The sequence below is a fragment of the Bidens hawaiensis genome, unplaced genomic scaffold, assembly GCF_021521415.1.
Source record: "Bidens hawaiensis isolate Kalapana, Puna unplaced genomic scaffold, B.hawaiensis_p1.1 tig00078804_1, whole genome shotgun sequence".
Classification (NCBI taxonomy): domain Eukaryota; kingdom Viridiplantae; phylum Streptophyta; class Magnoliopsida; order Asterales; family Asteraceae; genus Bidens; species Bidens hawaiensis.
The window spans coordinates 1-19,369 of record NW_027503492.1 but is presented as its reverse complement, the minus strand read 5'-3'; positions in this window follow the sequence as shown (position 1 = coordinate 19,369).

The following is a 19,369-nucleotide window of genomic DNA, read 5'->3' as shown; positions in this document are numbered from 1 at the left end:
GCTTGGGGGCATGCAATTTTACATGCAACAACACTAATTCGAATCAGACCAACAAGTTACCATACTTCCTCCCCATTAAAGATGGTTTCTGGTCAGGAACCAAATATCTCCCATTTAAGGATTTTTAGTTGTGTTGTATATGTTCCAATAGCTCCACCACAACGTACAAAGATGGGACCTCAAAGGAGGGTAGGAATATATGTCGGGTATGAGTCATCATCTATTATTAAGTATTTAGAGCCAACAACAGGAGATTTGTTTACGGCTCGTTTTGCTGATTGTCATTTTGATGAATCAGCATTCCCAAAATTGGGGGGAGATGAAAAGCAGCTAAAAGGTGATATATGTTGGAATGAATTATCATTATCTCATTTGGATCCTCGAACTAAACAGTGTTAACATGAAGTTCAAAGAATAATTCATTTACAAAGATTAGCAAATCAATTACCAGATGCATTTACTGACCCAAAGAGAGTGACTAAGTCACATATACCAGCTGCTAATGCTCCAATTAAAATCAGTGTTACAGAAGGACCACCACATATTGGTAATGAATCTAATGCACGCCAAAAACGTGACAGACCAATTGGTTCCAAAGACAAAAAACCTCGAAAGAAAAAAGGAGCAAATAATGAGCATAGTCAAATCGAGATAGCAGTAATGCCAGAAAAAGAGTCTCCTAAAGAGACACTAGACATGATGGTTCAAGACGAACATAAGGTACCTGAAAATGAAGAGATCTCAATAAACTATATCATGTCTAGGAAAGTATGGAACCGAAACCAAGTCGACGTCGATGACACCTTTTCATATAATGTAGCGCTAGAAATAATGGAAAACAATGAGGATCATGAACCAATATCTGTTGATGAATGTAAATAGAGACATGATTGGCCAAAATGGAAAGACGCAATTGAAGCAGAATTAAATTCCCTCACGAAACGGGAAGTCTTTGGTCCTGTAGTTCAAACACCTGAAGGTGTAAATGTTGTTGGTTATAAATGGGTTTTTGTGCGAAAACGTAATGAAAAGAATGAGATTACACGCTACAAGGCACGATTGGTAGCACAATGATTTTCGCAAAGACCTGGAATTGATTATGAGGAGACGTATTCTCCTGTGATAGATGCAACGACTTTTCGTTATCTTGTTAGTCTGGTAATACAACAAGGGATTGATATGCGTCTAATGGATGTTGTGACAGCTTACCTTTATGGCTCACTTGATACAGAAATTTACATGAAACTACCTGCAGGATTCAAACTACCAGAATAATGTAAATCAAGTTCTCGAGAACATCTTTCAATTAAACTAAACAAGTCATTAAATGGGCTAAAACAATCTGGGCGTATGTGGTATAATCGCCTTAGTGAGTATTTGTTGAAAGAAGGTTACAAAAATGATTCTGTTTGTCCATGCATTTTTACAAAAAAATCAGAATCTGAATTTGTTATAATTGCCGTATATGTTGATGATTTGAATATAATTGGATCTCCTAAGGAGCTCCAAAAGGCAATCGAGTATTTGAAAAAAGAGTTTGAAATGAAAGACCTTGGAAAGACAAAGTTTTGTCCTGGGTTACAAATAGAACATCTTAAAGGTGGGATACTTATGCATCAAGAAACTTACATAAAAAAATTACTCAAAAAGTTTTACATGGACAAATCACATCCACTGAGCACTCCAATGGTTGTAAGTTCGCTTGATGTAGAAAAGGACCCATTCCGACCACCAGGAGACGAAGAAGAAATTCTTGGTCCAGAAGTACTGTATCTGAGTGCAATTGGTGCATTAATGTTCCTTGCGAGCCATACACGACCAGATATATCATTTTCATTAAATTTGTTGGCAAGGTATAGTTCATGCCCAACAAGGAGACATTGGAATGGGGTAAAACAAATATTTCGATATCTCCAAGGAACTAAAGATATAGGATTGTATTTTACTAACCGATCAAAAACAAGCTTGGTTGGTTTTGCAGATGCAGGGTATTTGTCAGATCCTCATACTGGCCGATCCCAACAGGATATTTATTCACACACGCAGGCACTGCAATTTCATGGCGTTCCGTGAAGCAAACAATCACAGCCACTTCATCTAACCATGCAGAATTATTAGCAATCCATGAAGCTAGTCGAGAATGTGTTTGGTTGAGAACTATAATACAACACATTAGTGGATCTTGTGGTATTTCTTCTGCTGACGAGGGACCAACAGTTTTATACGAAGACAACGCAGCATGCATTGCACAACTCAAGGAAGGATACATCAAAGGAGACAGAACCAAACATATCTCGCCAAAGTTCCTTTTTACATATGATCTACAAAAGAATGGGGATATTATCGTTCAACAAATTCGTTCTAGCGAGAATTTGACAGACTTGTTTACTAAATCACTCCCGACCTCAACATTCAAAAAATTAGTTCATGGGATCGGGATGCGTCGACTCAAGGAGCTAAAATCATCAGGGGGAGAATAATATGCGTTGCACTTTTGGTGCATAATGTCAGTAGTTCATAGTCTAGTGTCTGTAATCGAGTCTGTAATGTTAATTGTGTTTTGTTTATGTTTAAGCGAAGTTACTGACAAGTTCGCTTATCTGGCGAACTTGTTAGTCAAGCGAAGTTAGCAACAACTTCGCCTGAACATATCAGGTGAAGTTGTCGTGTATTTATACGCTAGGTCACGGCTTGTTTAGTGAGTTTTTAGGTAATCGTATACAGACGTGTGTGAGTCGAGAGACGTGAGAACCAGAGAGTATTGAGTCTGTATTCAGTGATTATATCACGTGTTTCGGTTATAATATAACGTGTGTTCGTTTATTCGTATCGTGTGTTTGTTTGATTCGTGTTTTACGCTCGTAACGACCTACGCAGGGATTCCGCACCTGTGTAGATCGAGATATCCCGTGCAGATCCATCCAGGGAACCTACAATTGGTATCAGAGCTATTGCTCGATTGTGTGGTTCGGGATATTCACGCGGGTGTAGAAATCGTCCCGTTTCGACTATTCGCGGGACGTGTTTTCTGTGTTTTTGTGTCATTCTTACCTCCTACCATCGTATTCAACCCTTTACACCGTCAAAAACCTCGAAAAACCCAGAAATCAGATCTGCAGAAACTTCGTGTTCATCAGGCGAAGTTGCCGTCACTGTTCGTAGGGTTTCGGCGAAGATATAAGGTTAAGCGAAGTTATCCACAACTTCGCCTACCTTCTTAAGTTCGCCTAACTCAAGCGAAGTTCTCTACAACTCTGCCTACCTCCTAAGTTCGCTTACCTCAAGCGAAGTTAAGAATCAGCGAAGTTCTTCAGCGAAGTTAAGACTTAAGCGAAGTTATCCGTAACTTCGCCTACAGTACTTTTCAGAAGAATTTTTTTTTTTGTTTTTCGGGTTTCTTAGTTTTTGAGAAAGATGTCGTCAATTAACATCTCAGAGTTAGTTAAGATGGAAGTAGAAGCAGGGTCAGCTACTAAGGCCCCAAAGTTGCTTAAAGGAACCGACTTCGTTGCTTGGAAGGATCGGTTCGAACAATATGTCAAGTACCAGGATGCGAAAATGTGGGTATGCATTCAGGATGGTTATATTCCACCAACTATGGAGTACGAAGGTCGTGATCAGATCAAAAAGTACAACAAAATGGAAGAAGAAGAGAAAAAGATGTATGAGGCCGAGAGCAAGGCTCATGCTGCTATCACTATGGCTCTTCCACAAGAGATCCTTCATACTTTTAGAAAGTACAAGACAGCAAGAGGGCTTTGGGAAGCTCTTGAGAACCGGTTTGAAGGAAATGTGGGAATCCGTGCTTCGAAGATCAAATTGCTCAAAACTCAATTCTCGGTCTTCAAGTATCTGAAAAACGAATCACTTGATGATATCATCACCAGATATTATCATCTGATGACTGAACTCAGCAACTATTCAATTGCATACAAAGAAGATGAGATTGTTGAGAAGCTTCTTGATGCTCTCCCACCAAAATGGGAGATGTATACTGTGTTGATGAGAGAAGATAAAGACTTTGCTGACTATGACCTTGAGACAGCAGTTAACAAGCTCCGAACCTTTGAGCTTAACATGGTTAGAATGGAGACACCTACGGATCAGGTTCAAGATCCAGGTATGTATGGTGCTAAAGTCAACTCTAGTTCAGGTTCGAAGACTGAATCAGCTGCCTACTACTCGAAGGGAGAGTCGGGCGCCAACTCATCACATGAGGGGCATGTGTCAGTCAACATGAATGGTGATGTTTGCTTTGTAGCAGGTGGATCTAGTGCATCTAAACCGCAAGCAAGCAAGAGTAGTTGCTCTCCAAGTATTCCTAGCAACAACTACTCTAAGATGCCTATGAGTGTCAAATCTGCTGAAGAGTAGTTTGCTCTCTATGTTTCTTTTATTGCTTCCTATGAGAACTACATTCAGGGGAAGATTGTTGATCCAGCTATGTTGGATGAAGACTATGACCAGATTGATGCTGATGATCTGGAAGAAATGGATCTGCAATGGCAGATGGCTATGATCGTGAGAAGAGTGAAACGGTTTATGAAAAGACCGGAAGAAAGTTTGTCGGTGGAAGGCCAGGGTTTGACAAGACGAAGGTAAGATGTTACAACTGTCAGCAAAACGACCACTTTGCTAAGGAGTGCAGAAATGAGCGTGTAGAACGTGGTCAAGGCAAGTCTACACAGCATAATGGGGGTAGTAAAGATTATAGTGCCATGATTTCCAGAGAAGATGGTGAATATAACTGGAACCTGCATTCTGAAGAAATCTTTGAACAGGCAAATTTGGCAAATGTTGAAAATGAAGAAAGTAAGAAAGCTACTGGAGAAGAAAAAGCTTTCATGGCTGATGTTAAAGACCAGCTCTCCGAGGTATGTTCTAAACCTACTTGTTCTAAATGTGAAAACTTGTCTGAGCAATTAGCAACTATAACTGATCAGTATGTTAGTTTGGATGCTGAGTTTAAAACTCTAAAAGAAGATCATCATTTTACAAAAGCAAGAGAAAATAGCTATAAAGTTAAAATAAAAGCTTGTGAAAAAGATATTAAAAGTCTAAAAGCAAAACTTGCTGAAAAAATTCAAGTGATTGATCTAAGCTATGAAGTTTTGGAAGAAAAAACCAAACTAATAGCTGAAAGAGAAAAACAGATTGCTGATCACCAGGTGAAAGTGGTGGAACTGAATAGAAAACTTGAGCAGTTCAGAAATTCCTCTGCTATTCTTGATCACCTTGTTAGTGATCAAGGTTCCTCAGTTAAGAGGGGAGGAATTGGTTATCATGAGGTTCCACCACCTTATAATCACAATTACACTTTTAATCCTAGTAATCAGAAATCGGTTGACTTTGAGGTTGTTCAGACAGTTCCAATTAAGGTAACTAGTAAAGAACCAGATGTTAGTAGAGGCGAAACAAGTCCGCCTGTGTCAAGTGTTAAAATTTCTGTTCCGAGTCCGGTCTCATCAGATTCGGATAAGTCATTCGAGTCGGGTAAGACAAAGGAGGAGGTTGTATTACCAAATAGTGGAGAGAAAGATAAAACAACTAAAAAGAGTTCTCCGCTAAACCCGTATGTCCCACCATATGTGAGCCGAACGGGCGGTAGTACAGCCTCGACATCCAAAACAACTGTTGAAAAGAAAGTTGAGCATAGGTGTTGTTTTAGGTGTAATCAATTAGGGCACCTAGTTGCAGATTGCCCTCTGAAGCAGCGATTCAGAGGTGTGAGGCATACCAAAACTGAGACTAAGCCTAATGGTAATTATAATACTGGTAAAAGTGAAAACCATTCAAAATTCAGAAATCAGACTAATTCAGGTTTTCAAAGAAACCAATCTCAGTTTCACACTGCTGATAACCAAACAGTAAGTTATAATTCTTTCAATTCACAAAGGTTTGGAAGGCCTCACAATCAATCTACAAGGAGGTATACTAATAGGACTTACAGGAATTATACAGAGACTAACTTTGGAAAGCCAAAGTTCGGGATGTATAGATCCAAGACCAATTGGTCTTGGGTCCCTAGATTCTAATCTTTTGCTTTAATCGTGCAGGAACAGTTGAACAGGGCTGCCAATAATCTTTGGGTTGTGGATAGCGGCTGTTCCCGGCACATGACGGGTAACAAAATCTTGTTACACGATTTGAAACCTGTTCAAGGAGGGAGAGTGAGCTTTGCTGGAGAAAGTGGAGGCAAGATTACAGGAATGGGAACGGTGTCTAATGGAAAGATGACTCTAGAGAAAGTAAACTTTGTCGAAGAATTGAAGCACAATCTGCTGAGTGTGTCGCAGATCTGTGATAAGGAGTACACCGTACATTTTACAAAGAATGAGGCGATTGTGTTGCATCCTGGTTTTCAGATACCAGAGGAGTGGATTGTGATGAAGGCTCCACGTGAGAGGAATACGTATATTATGGATATGAGGTCGACTGAAATGGCCATGAAAGAATCATGCCTTATGACAAAAGCGAGCGAATCGGAGTCCGAATTGTGGCATAGGAGAATGGGGCACATTCATCTTCGGAAGATGAACCACATTGTCAAGAATGGACTTGTGCTGGGCGTTCCCTTGAAAAGTTTCAACTTTGAAGACAAATGTCTAGCGTGCAAGAAGGGAAAGCAGCACAAGAAATCCCATCACACCAAGAAAGTCAATTCTATTGTCAGTACTCTAGAATTGCTTCACATGGATCTCTTCGGTCCCGTGAATGCAAAAAGTCTAGGAGGTACTTCTTATTGCTTGGTGATCACTGATGATTACTCACGATATTCGTGGGTATATTTCCTGAAATCAAAAGATGAAACGGCTCAGATGGTGAAGAATTTGATTACCAAAGTTGAGAACGTTATGGATAAAAGGGTTAAGTTCATCAGGAGTGACAATGGAACGGAGTTCAAGAATTATGAAATGGAGATCTTCTGCCTTCAGAAAGGGATTGAGCACCAGTACAGCGCTCCGTATACTCCGCAACAGAATGGAGTGGCTGAGAGGAAGAATAGAACGTTAATTGAAGGAGCCAGAACTATGTTGGCTGATTCGAAGCTTCCTGTGGTGTTCTGGGCTGAAGCTGTTGCTACAGTCTGTTATATCCTGAATAGAGTCTTGACTGTTAAAAGACTTAATAAAACGTGTTATGAGCTTATGCATGGGAGGAAGCCCAATTTGAGTGGTCTTGAACCATTCGGGTCCCCTTGTTCGATTTTAAAGACAAATTCTAAATTTGGTGAAGTAGCCGATGAAGGAATCTTAGTCGGTTATGTTGTTGGGACTCCCAACAGACGTGTCTTTAATACATCGACCGGCAAGGTTGAGGTGGTGTGTAACACCGATATCACAAGTTACAAACTGCCAAAACCAAGCAACGGACCTGCTGAGTTTTTCGACTATGATAGACTTTTTAAGTCTTTTAACATACCTTATTTGGATAGTGCAGAAGTAGAAGAAAGAGTTGCTACGAAGATGATCCTTGATGAGGAAGAAAATCTAGTGCAAAGACAGCTGTTTGATAAATGTCAACCTTCCTCATCAAATGCTATCGATACCCCTGCTGCCTCTCCTGAAGAAGAATTTTTCAATTCATTTCACTCTCAGCAAGGAACAACCATTGACGAGCTCTCTTCTAACTTGGAAGACAATTTGCATGTCGGTTCGGTTCCGACCACGAGAATTCATAAAGATCACCCTTTGGAGAATGTGATTGGTGATGTGTCCTCCGGTGTACAAACAAGACGTAGCTTGAATGAGCACACCTGTGTTTACACAAGCATTAAGGAGACAGACATAATCAACGAATGCTTGTACACCTGCTTTATCAGCCAGATTGAACCAAAGAATTATCAAATGGCTCTAAAGGACAGCTCGTGGGTCGAAGCCATGCAAGAAGAGCTGGCTCAATTCAAGAAAATGGAAGTTTGGACTTTGGTTGAAAAACCAAAGAATGTGCATGCGATAGGCACAAAATGGGTTTTTAAGTGCAAGAGAGATGAGAAAGGGATTATTATAAGAAACAAGGCGAGGCTAGTCGTTAAAGGTTTTAATCAACAAGAGGGGATTGATTATAATGAAGTGTTCGCTCCTGTGGCAAGATTGGAAGCCATTAGATTGTTTTTGGCATTTGCTGCTTATAAGAAGATGAAGGTATTTCAGTTAGACGTGAAAAGTGCGTTCCTAAATGGGAAAGTTGATGAGGTTGTGTACGTTGAGCAACCTCCAGGTTTTCCTGACCCAGACTTTCCAGACCATGTGTACAAGTTAAGCAAGGCGTTGTATGGACTACATCAGGCACCTCGTGCCTGGTACTCAACTTTATCAGATTACTTGCTTGAAAATGGGTTTGAAAGAGGGAAGATAGATAGCACGTTGTTCTTCAAGAGAGAAGGAAGCGACTTCCTGCTGGTGCAAGTCTACGTGGATGACATTATCTTTGCTACATCAAAAGTCTCCATGTGTCAGGAGTTTGAGGCCGTCATGAAGAAAAGGTTTGAAATGAGTGCTATGGGTGAACTAACTTTCTTTTTAGGATTGCAGGTTGATCAGAAGAAGGATGGGATGTTCATTCATCAGACCAAGTATGTCCATGATGTGCTCAAACGCTTCAAGATGGAGGACAGCACTCCATTCGATACTCCAATCTGCGTCAACCATAAATTGGGTGCTGAGACAGACAATGACGCAGATGTGGACCCAACTCAGTATCGGGCTATTATAGGTTCGTTAATGTACTTAACTGCTTCTAGGCCTGATATTATGTTTGCAGTTTGTCTTTGTGCTCGTTTTCAGGCAAACCCAAAGGAATCTCACATGAAGGGTGTGAAGAGGATCTTGCGATATCTCAAAGGCAAACCTAAGCTGGGGTTGTGGTACGCGAAGGGAGGAGACTTGGAGTTGGTAGCTTACACAGATTCTGATTATGGAGGGTGCAATCAGAGTCGGAAGTCAACTACTGGAGGACGTCAGTTTCTAGGAGGCAGATTAGTGTCCTGGCAATGCAAGAAGCAGACATCAGTCGCCATTTCAACATGTGAGGCAGAATACATGGCAGCATCCAACTGCTGCTCCCAGGTTCTGTGGATTCAACAACAGTTACGCGACTATGGTCTGAATTTCTCACTTACTCCAATTTGTATTGATAACACTGCTGCGATCTCAGTAACTAATAATCCCGTAAAGCACAGTAAAACTAAACATATTGACATACGTCATCATTTTATACGGGATTGTGCTGAGAAGAAACTGATTGTGCTTGAAAAGGTGGATACGCTTGATAATTTCGCTGATTTATATACTAAAGCGTTTGACAAATCAAGATTTCAAAACCTTGTTGAGTTGAATGGGATGATCAATCCCGAGTAACCATGCTTTTTGTGCATATATATATATATAAAAAAGTCACTATCGCTTAAAATTATGTCGGTTACCTCAGTTTGAAGGACATATCCTCGGATATGTTTGGTCCTCATTTTCTACTTGTAGAGTTTGAGGGTTGCCATTAACCAGATGACTGAATGTGACCGGGGCGGTTTATGATGTGTTTTTATTCTTTCGCTGAAAATTAGTCGTTCATACTTAGTTAGAAGGACACATACTTGTATGTGGTCGGTCCAGCGGATCTATTGGATCCTCAGGATAACCGTTTACCTGAAGACTTTGAACTGATCGGGGCGATTGAAGTCAAAAATTTTTTTTAGGGAAATGAAATTATTTTTCAAGTCTACTACTTCATAAGAAGTTCGTTTGCTATGTTTAACAGAAAATTGATCCAACCTTGGAAAATGATAGATATACTGATTCTGTGTGCTTAACTAGTGAAGTTATTAGGCTTAAAAGGCTTTAGAACAGTCATTGTATGTCGTGGTAGCTTTTTATGGTGCGTAAAAGTAGAAGTGATACTAACTAAATCTACTCGATTTTTTGTGGAAACTTCTTAAGAGTTCTGCATGTCTTCATATATATCTTTCCGAATGATAGGCAGAAAAGCGATTACCCAGTCATACACGAGCCTGTTAGTGTTCTGATTCCCGTGAAGAAAGCGTGTCAAGAGACTGCAGTGATCCAGATTCGGGACTTGCAGTTGTTCTCTATGTGTTTGATAAAAAAAAAGTATAAGTCATTGAGACATTCTTTAACTCGAAATGTCAATCATGATGTAAGAAAGAGAACGGGAAGCAGAGTCTAAAGATCGAAGAATACTTACAACTTAATCAGACACTACGGGTCGAAGTCAATTCGGGGTGACTTGGGGAAAGCCAAATACGCTTTGAGAATAGATAGGAGGCATCATAATCTCTGAGTTGTTGCCCACTTAATTTTTGAGCTTAATTGAACTTAACTCGTATCACAGAAACGATGAAAACCATCTTAAGTTATTTATCTGCCTACAACCTGTTTCTTTATGTCATAATACAGCTAAACACGGATCTATGTGACAGTCACGTAGTTAGTATGATTCCTGTTCGGATCTTTTCTAAAACATGGTAGTCCCTGTCTAGACTGAAATTTGATCCCGTGTACTTTAATTTTTAAAAGTTTTTCCTATTTATGTAGTTGTTGATTTTATACTTGGTTACTTAGTCTTGATCGTGTCATGTAACTCTTTAAGGAAGTTTTAAAACTTAATTGCAAATTGTTCAAATTATAGGGGTTGATTTTGTAAAATTTGATATATCGGCGAACTTGTGAATAACTTCGCCCTAGGCGAAGTTATCCACAACTTCGCCTGTATAACTCCGCTCCTATATAAAGGAATTTTTAAGGTCAAACAGTTTATTATTTTCTGATTTCAGCGAACTTATCCTCACGATTAACCTCGGCGAACTTATCGATAAAATTTTCGAATCCTTCTTCTTTTTTCTTTCTCAGTTTCGATTATCGATTCACGGTATGTGGTGTCGATACTCCGTGTTATCTGTTCATTCTTGTTTATCGACGGTCGTTTCGATCTCTGTCGTGACCTCAGTCGGTCGGACCTTAAAACCGATTTCAAACATTGTTTTTACGTGGTCATGAACAAACTAATCGTCCAGAGGTACTTAAAATCTTGCGTTTTTGAGTCCTCGATCTCTAAAATCGCCAATTGCACGTCGTTCGAATCGCCTTACTGTCGTCGATTCAGATTCAGGGGAACTTATAGTTTGGGCGAAGTTATCCGTAACTTCGCCTGAGGCGATGTTGTGGTGAGGCGAAGTTATCATTAACTTCGCCTGGACCTTTTTACTTATTAGTTATTAGACGAACTTAAAGATGAAGCGAAGTTGTTCCCAACTTCGCCCCACCTTTAACTTCGCCTATACAGATTTTATCACAACTTCGCTCATGGTAACAAGCGAACTTGTGTTATGCCTTAACGTTTATCTAACTTGGTTCGTTTGTTGCAGATATGGCTACTGTTGCTGGTGCTGGAGGTGCTGGTGGCGATGATGGAGGAAATAATGAGAGACAATTCTTTCCGGGTCATAACATGTATATCACACTTGACCCAGACGCGAGTGGAGTAGATGATTTCCGCGAAATCATCACATTCCTGCTACGCTCGCGGATATTCCACGCCATTACGACAACTCTGCCGATTTCCTTGCCCAACATTGAGGATTTCTGGCAGACGGTGGAATATGACTGCCGCGTCGACCCCCCGGTGATGCGTGCAACGGTAAATGGTCAGGATGTTCAGTTCTCGTCTGAACAAATCCGGGTGGCTTTGCAATTCGGAGAGGAGACGAGGGACGACCCGACAGAGTTTGTTGCTCCGTTCCGTGATGGAGCATTTCTACGAATGGGATATTCTGGTCCCTTGGGGGATACACAAAGAAGGAAAGGTTTCTTGCTCGATCAGTGGCGCTTCCTCATGCACGTAATGATTGTCTGCATGTCAGGGAGGAAGGCAGGCACTGACGGGATGGGCGCGACCTTGCAGTCGGCGATGACTGCTCTGACTTATAACAAGCGTTACAGCTTGAGTCAGATGGTCTTCTATGAGATTGATCGACAGCGAAGGGTGATGGGGCGTGAGAGATTCATCATGTATCCAAGATTTCTCCAAATGATCTTGAATCATGTTGCTCCCACGTTGCCTCATCGTCGCCCTATCAGATACGTGGAGAGTGTGAACAAGCGTATTTTTGCTCAATGTAGAACTTCGAGTGCTAGAAGCAAGCCTGAACTGCGTCCTAGGCATACTCCACTGTTTGGGTATTTAAACAACCCGGAGTATGTTCCTGCTAATGGGGACGAGTTTAGAGATCCTCAAACACAACAGGCGGGAGCACCTCAAGCTGTACCTGCTGCGCCTGTTGTGTCAGCTGAAGAAGAGGTAGACCTTGACGCTGCTTTTGGCGGCCAAGGATTTTTTGACATGGACCGAGTTGATCTTCAAGAAAATATACAGGTCTCGGTTCCACAGAGTACGGGAGTAAATGTTACTAGAGCAGCTACGACGGTGGATGACTCAGATTTTGATGATGTAATGGATGAGGCAAGACGTATGATGGTGACTCAAGAGAGGACGTATGGGAAGAGAAAGAGGACAGATGACGACAGTGAGTCAGAAGAAGAAGATGACATTCATAAGTTGATCAGACGTTCAAGAAGGGACAGGACAGGTGCAGGTAGGGGAGCTGGTGAGAGCTCTAGAGTCATACGTTTCGCTCCGCCCGCACTGTCCGGTATGTCAATTGTCCTACACCATTACAGGTCACAAGGCCAAGCGCCACGGACGTTCCCATGGTGGCTACATCATCATCTGTTGGCCTCCCATCCATCACACTCCAGCTGACGACTCCAGATATTGTATCGTTGCCGCCTCCAACGCTTACTTCGTCGGAGGTTGTTGCACAGGTTATTGAGTCGACAGTGGTTCACACTGCAGGGTTGACGGTCACGATACCACCTGCGGTTACGTCCACAGCTACTTCTGATGTCCCGGTTTCATTCGAAATCCCTCCTCAGTATACTCAAGACATATCTCACATGAGGTTCGATTTCGATGCAACCCTATCAGACTCGGAAAGAATAGCTGCACTAGAGCGGGTCGTGGCAGAGCAATCTAGGATAAATCTTATCCAGACCCAGGCTATTCAGCGCCTAGTAGCAGAAAATCAACTACAGTCGTCCCTCCTGGTTGAACATGGAAAAATTGTAGATGCTATGAAGGAGTTCTTGGCATCTCAGGGGGAGACGAGCTGTAAAGGCGACGAGCTCAGGACAAAGAAGAAGAATGACAGAGACGATGATCCCAATGCATCGAAAGGTGCAGGTGGTGAGTTGCCAAGAACTACTCAAGCTCTTGGGACAACCACAGCTCAGGGGGAGTCTGCAGGTGCAGCTGGCGGTTCTGGTGGTGATGAGGTGGTGATGGTAGATGACGAGGAAATGGGAGATGATGTGATCGATGCCTTGAAGGAGTTGGATGATGATATGTTAGATGTTGATGATGTGTGTGATGATGATGTGCTGCCATTAGAAGAAATTGAGAAGATTGGTGCACAGATAGTGATAGAAGATGATGTTGAAGAAGGTGAAATTGTAGAGGAGAATGTTGAACACGAGCTTCCAACCGTTGAGAAGTCGAATGTATGTGAAGATACAGTAGTTGATGATACAGAATGGGAGGAGCAGCCTAGATGGAAGGAAGGCTATGCTCATTGGTTTATCAAAACGAAGAAGCCAGTGTTACCTACAATGTTCAAGAAAAGTTATAATATTAAAGGGTACGCTGAGTCAAAGAAAGGCATTATCTGTTGGTTATATGATGAACAGCTAAACGTGTTCGTGGTGAAAAGATATGATGGGATCCAATACTTTAAGAGGACGTTGAGATCTCTAAATACCTTACCTGAGTGTGAGGTAAAGGATTTGGCCAGACTGGGGTTGATTAATAGAAGTGATGATAATATGGCCAGAGTTATTGGGAAGATAGTATGGAAAGAAAGTATTAAAGAGAAAAAGTTTGAGTTGTTAAAACCACAGAAAGGGAAATTAGTTGAAGATACTGAAAGAGGAATGAGAGCAGATGGCAAACCTTGGATGGTGATGAAATATAAGCCGATTCGGTGTTTGAAAGAGGTTCCAATGAAGACCATGCCTCAAGATGTGCTGAAAGATCTGAAATGGTGGTATGTGGATTGCCAGACTGCTGAAGCCGTGATGGAAGACGAAGACGAACAAGAAGTGCTAAGAGTGTATGATCCAATGCATCTTGTTAATTTATCTAAAGCTGATCTGCAGGTGTTAAACGAGAAGAAGATATTCTATATTCCTGCTTGGAAAGACGAAGCGAGGAAATATCAGCGAGTAGTCACGGTCTGTGTAAGAGAGGGAGTGCATGCATGAAGATTACAAGACAAGTGCTTAAAGATAAAGATATGAAGCTACTGCCAAGGGGGAGTCTGTTGGTGCATAATGTTAGTAGTTCATAGTCTAGTGTCTGTAATCGAGTCTGTAATGTTAATTGTGTTTTGTTTATGTTTAAGCGAAGTTACTGACAAGTTCGCTTATCTGGCGAACTTGTTAGTCAAGCGAAGTTAGCAACAACTTCGCCTGAACATATCAGGCGAAGTTGTCGTGTATTTATACGCTAGGTCACGGCTTGTTTAGTGAGTTTTTAGGTAATCGTATACAGACGTGTGTGAGTCGAGAGACGTGAGAACCAGAGAGTATTGAGTCTGTATTCGGTGATTATATCACGTGTTTCGGTTATAATATAACGTGTGTTCGTTTATTCGTATCGTGTGTTTGTTTGATTCTTGTTCTACGCTCGTAACGACCTACGCAGGGATTCCGCACCTGTGTAGATCGAGATATCCCGTGCAGATCCATCCAGGGAACCTACAGCACTCTTTTTCCCTTAGCTATGGTTTTATCCTACTGGGTTTTCCTAGCAAGGTTTTTAACGAGGCAACATAAACAAGCGTATTTCAGCATGTGGATAGTCAATGGAGAGTATTATGAATTATGTATTTATGATGACTCTCCACTATTATATTGTGACTCTCCATGTACTTAACTTATCTATGTGTTTATTGTGTAATCAATGTAATGAGCCTATAAATAGAGAGCTCATACTCCATATTAAAATATCAATAAGAACTCATTCTCCAATCTTCTCTATATTGCTAATAGGTTTATAATATTATTTATTTTAAAAAAGATATATATATTATTTAAATTAAAAACCAATTTTATAGTAAAAAAAATAAACGGGTCTTGGGTCTCATCAAACCATAAGTATATTATTAACTTTCATAAATATTATTTATAATTAAAAAACCAATTTTATAGTAAAATAAATAAACGGGTCTTGGGTCTCATCAAAATCATATATCTTTTAAATTGGGTTATAACATCTCATTTATTTGTGAAACAATTTATCACCAAACCATAAGTATATTATTAACTTTCATACAATAAAAAATATAAATACAAAAAATAAATAAATATTAGAACAAACAATATAAACCCCCCCCCCCCCCCCCCCGGTAATACGGGGATAAAAACTAGTAATTATATAAACGTTATATAAACAATTTTTCCAATTAAATTTGACTTTAATGTTAACAAGTCCATTAGTCCAATATCAAATCCAACTTTTAAGCCCAAAACCCAATTCAAACCCTACTCAATTTTTAGCCCAAAACCCAAAATCCCATTCTAACTTCTAAAATTTATTTCTTTGACTGTCTCTGTTGCCTCACTTCGTCCTTTCGATGGATGATGACTACATTAACATAGTAACGCCAAGAAAAAAACAAACATGAAAAATCGCCACTATTATGAGTATGATTGCTTCAATGCGATTCTAGATTTGCAAATCCAAGAGTTTGGGGAACCGTTTTAACGAGGTAACATCCGAATTACTTGTTTCGTTGAGTTGTTTGACTCATTGTGATAATTTTCGAGCATTTTCTATTCCAAAAATATTACGATTAGTCGAGTTGTACCCATATGATTTTGATGAAAGTATAAAAGAAGACTCCCGGTTGAACTCGCGACATACATCGATAATTTGAAAGGAGATAAAAGATTTAAAAACTTGAATGGTTTAGCAAGTTTTGTTCAATTGATGGTTCAAACAAAGAAACACCATTCCTTTGCATTGGTGTATCGTTTATTAAAGTTAGCTTTCGTATTACGCGTCACAACCTCAACCGTTGAAAGATCCTTTTCGGCGATGAAGTATGTGAAGTCCGATTTGCATAATCGAATGGGTGATGAAAATTTAAGCGATAGATGTATTTGTTACATTGAGAAAGACTTGCTTGTCAATGCTATGTAATGGTTAGACTTCAAAAAAAGATAACTCGTAGAGAACAACTTTAATATATTTGTTATCTAATATTTTGTTTCGTAATATTTTATATATATATGACACGACTCGACCCGATTCGACCCGACAGTTGTATTAGTACCGACCATAAAAATTCCCGACCCCTGTGAGAAAATTTTCTGGATCCGCCACTGATCCTGAGGATGACGAGTTGGCGCTTGTGTACCAAGAATACTTTCAGAAACTCGGGGTTATCGGAGAATGTCTATACATATACATACATATTGTTTCCCCTTTACAAGTATGAAATAGATAACAAAAAACAAGTGGGAACTATATGGTAATATAGATTACTGTAATTCTGTAAGAGCAACTATCATGTTGCACATCTCTTGGCAACTGAGGTGGATTCACAAAGGATAACTTATGGTCATGATTTATGATGATGCTAGAGCTAGACTAACTGGTTTGTAGGTGCTTATTTATATTTTATTATCTAATATTAATGTTTATTAACAAATAACCTGCACCAAGGGTGTCTTGATAACACCAAGTTATCCATAACTTAAGTCAACTTCAATCAAATCAATCAGTTGTTGATTAGTTTAAAATACACTAATTCTATTACATTTGTTAATATTAGGAAAATAGTGACAGTGTTCAGATTATTGACTTCAATCCACACTTTAGTCCATACAAATTTCAATTTCAACGTGATTCAGTGAAGAGGTATGTTCGTAGTCTTAAATTTAATGTTCTTCAGTAGACTAACTTAATTTTTTCAATAGGATCGCGAATTTGTAAAACAAAGCAAAAGGGGAAGAGCACTTATTCATTGGAACTGGGATGAGGTAATTGATGTTTCAAGTTCCGAGGATGAAAACCAACACGAGGTAATTGAAGTTCCAATTGATGACGAGGAGAATGAAGAAGATGATGCCGGAGACTCAGATTCAAGTTCCCCGTCAAATTCCAAGATTCCAAGAATTAGGGTCCTCAGCCGCAACCTGGTTGTTCGAGTTTGAATGGTTTTTATAATAAGATTCGTAGAATGCATGCATGTTTTGATTAAGTCTATGTTACGCTTTTTAAGCTTGTTATTTCAAGTTTTATCTAAATGTGTGCTACAATTGTGTTGAAATATATACATATATATAAAGGTTTAAACATGTTACGAGTAGTTAAATGATTGTATTAATTTCGTGTCATATATTAATAAATATATTTTTGAGTATTTATATGAATCCTCTTAATCTGAAACATAGATTGACAAATGTCTAAATTCGATGCATCAAAAAATGTGGGCGCTCTTTTGTTCCAACACATTTATATATAAATATGGCATGAAGTAATACACTTATATTTGCAATTCCTGTGAATCCATATCTTCAAAATGTATTGTACCACAACTAAACCGTCGCATATGTTATTGACTTGATGTTAGCATAACAATACTATGTTGGTATTCCTGTCCATCGGACGGGTAAACTGCTAATTACAATTGTAATATTATTGTCTTTCTTATCCTAATCAACACATTTTTATTTCTAAAACATCTTAAGAAACGAACAAAAGAAGTGATTGAGGGTCAATTGAACCCGGTCCAATCAATTTCACCCATGCTAAAAGATCACCGATTTAACCCAAATCGGTTGACTTGTTATCCTACCCTCCCAATCCTGCCAACTCTAAGTGTATAAATAATAATTAAACTTGTTATCATAAATGAGTTACAAAATGATATAAAAAAATAAAAGAAGGATACTATATTAACATGTAAACATGCCGGATTCTAAAGGTGTTTTTTCTATAATTTATTATTTGTTCTAGGTATAATATTAAAAAAATAGAGCAACTCACTTTTCATCAGCAGCAACCTACCAAAATGATGTCATTCTCTTTATCACGTTCGAATATCAAATAGTTGCTTTTTGAAAAAAAAATTATATTATATTACCTAAACTAAAATAGCAACAAACAATTTGACGCACTTAGAGTGTGTTTGGTTCATTAAAAAGACATCTTTTTATGATTCATGAAGTCTTTTAATGAGCAAGATTCAGAAACATGTGAATATGAATGATTTGATGTTACTTCTTAATCGGTCAAACTTTTTAATAAAAGATTGCCAAATAATCCCTTAATGATTGTTAAATGACTAAGTTTGTGCATTTGAAAGAAAACAATATATATTTTTCTTAGAAAATTGTATTTGAATAATTTGGAAAATCAGTATTACGCTTGGGCTGGGGTTTGGGCAGGGCTTAAAATATAGAACATATACATACCACCTAACCCCTCTTTCCTTTCAATCGATATCTGATTTGCAGGAAAGAACATAACTTAGTAAGAGCATTTTCAATGAGTTCTCAATCTCTATCTTTAAAATCTAACTAAAAAACATAATTTCTTTAATTTTTATATCAATTTTTAATAACTTTTCCCAACCCATTCTCCGTTACCATATCTATATTCTTTTTTCTCTTTCTTTCATTTATAATCTTAACTCCTAACTATTTTGTCTTATTATCATTTAAAATATAAATTGATATTGATTTCTAATATATATTTATAGAAGGGAAGTTGGAAATGGAGTATTGTGACGTCACTCTAAATTTGGAGGCTTCCTATAACATTTCACTAAAATTTAGAGATGAAGTTTGGAGATAAAGAATAAGTTAGAGTATTATTTATACGTTTTTTTTCTAAATTTTAGAAATGATGATTAGTATGGAGAACTCATTGGGAATGCTGTAATTGGTTTTACTCCAGCAGAACTTATATTGTTGGCTCTTGTAACGGTTTAGTATGCGCCGCCCCATCTGCCTCATTCAAAGATGCGGCACAAAATTAAATGTCGTACATAACTACATAAAACTTTGAAGGAGAGGTGTTTTGTGAGAGAGGGAGAGAAATGTGGGTGATGAATAATGATTGCATGATAGTTATGGATTTTTTTTACCATTATATCATTTTTTGTAAAACTCTTCAATGCAGACTGGACCGTCACGTGTCATAAAACGCCTTGTGAAAAGTTTTAACTAAGCTACGCATGATCTAAGCATAATTTATAATGGAGACTTATTGGATACTAATTTATTTTATA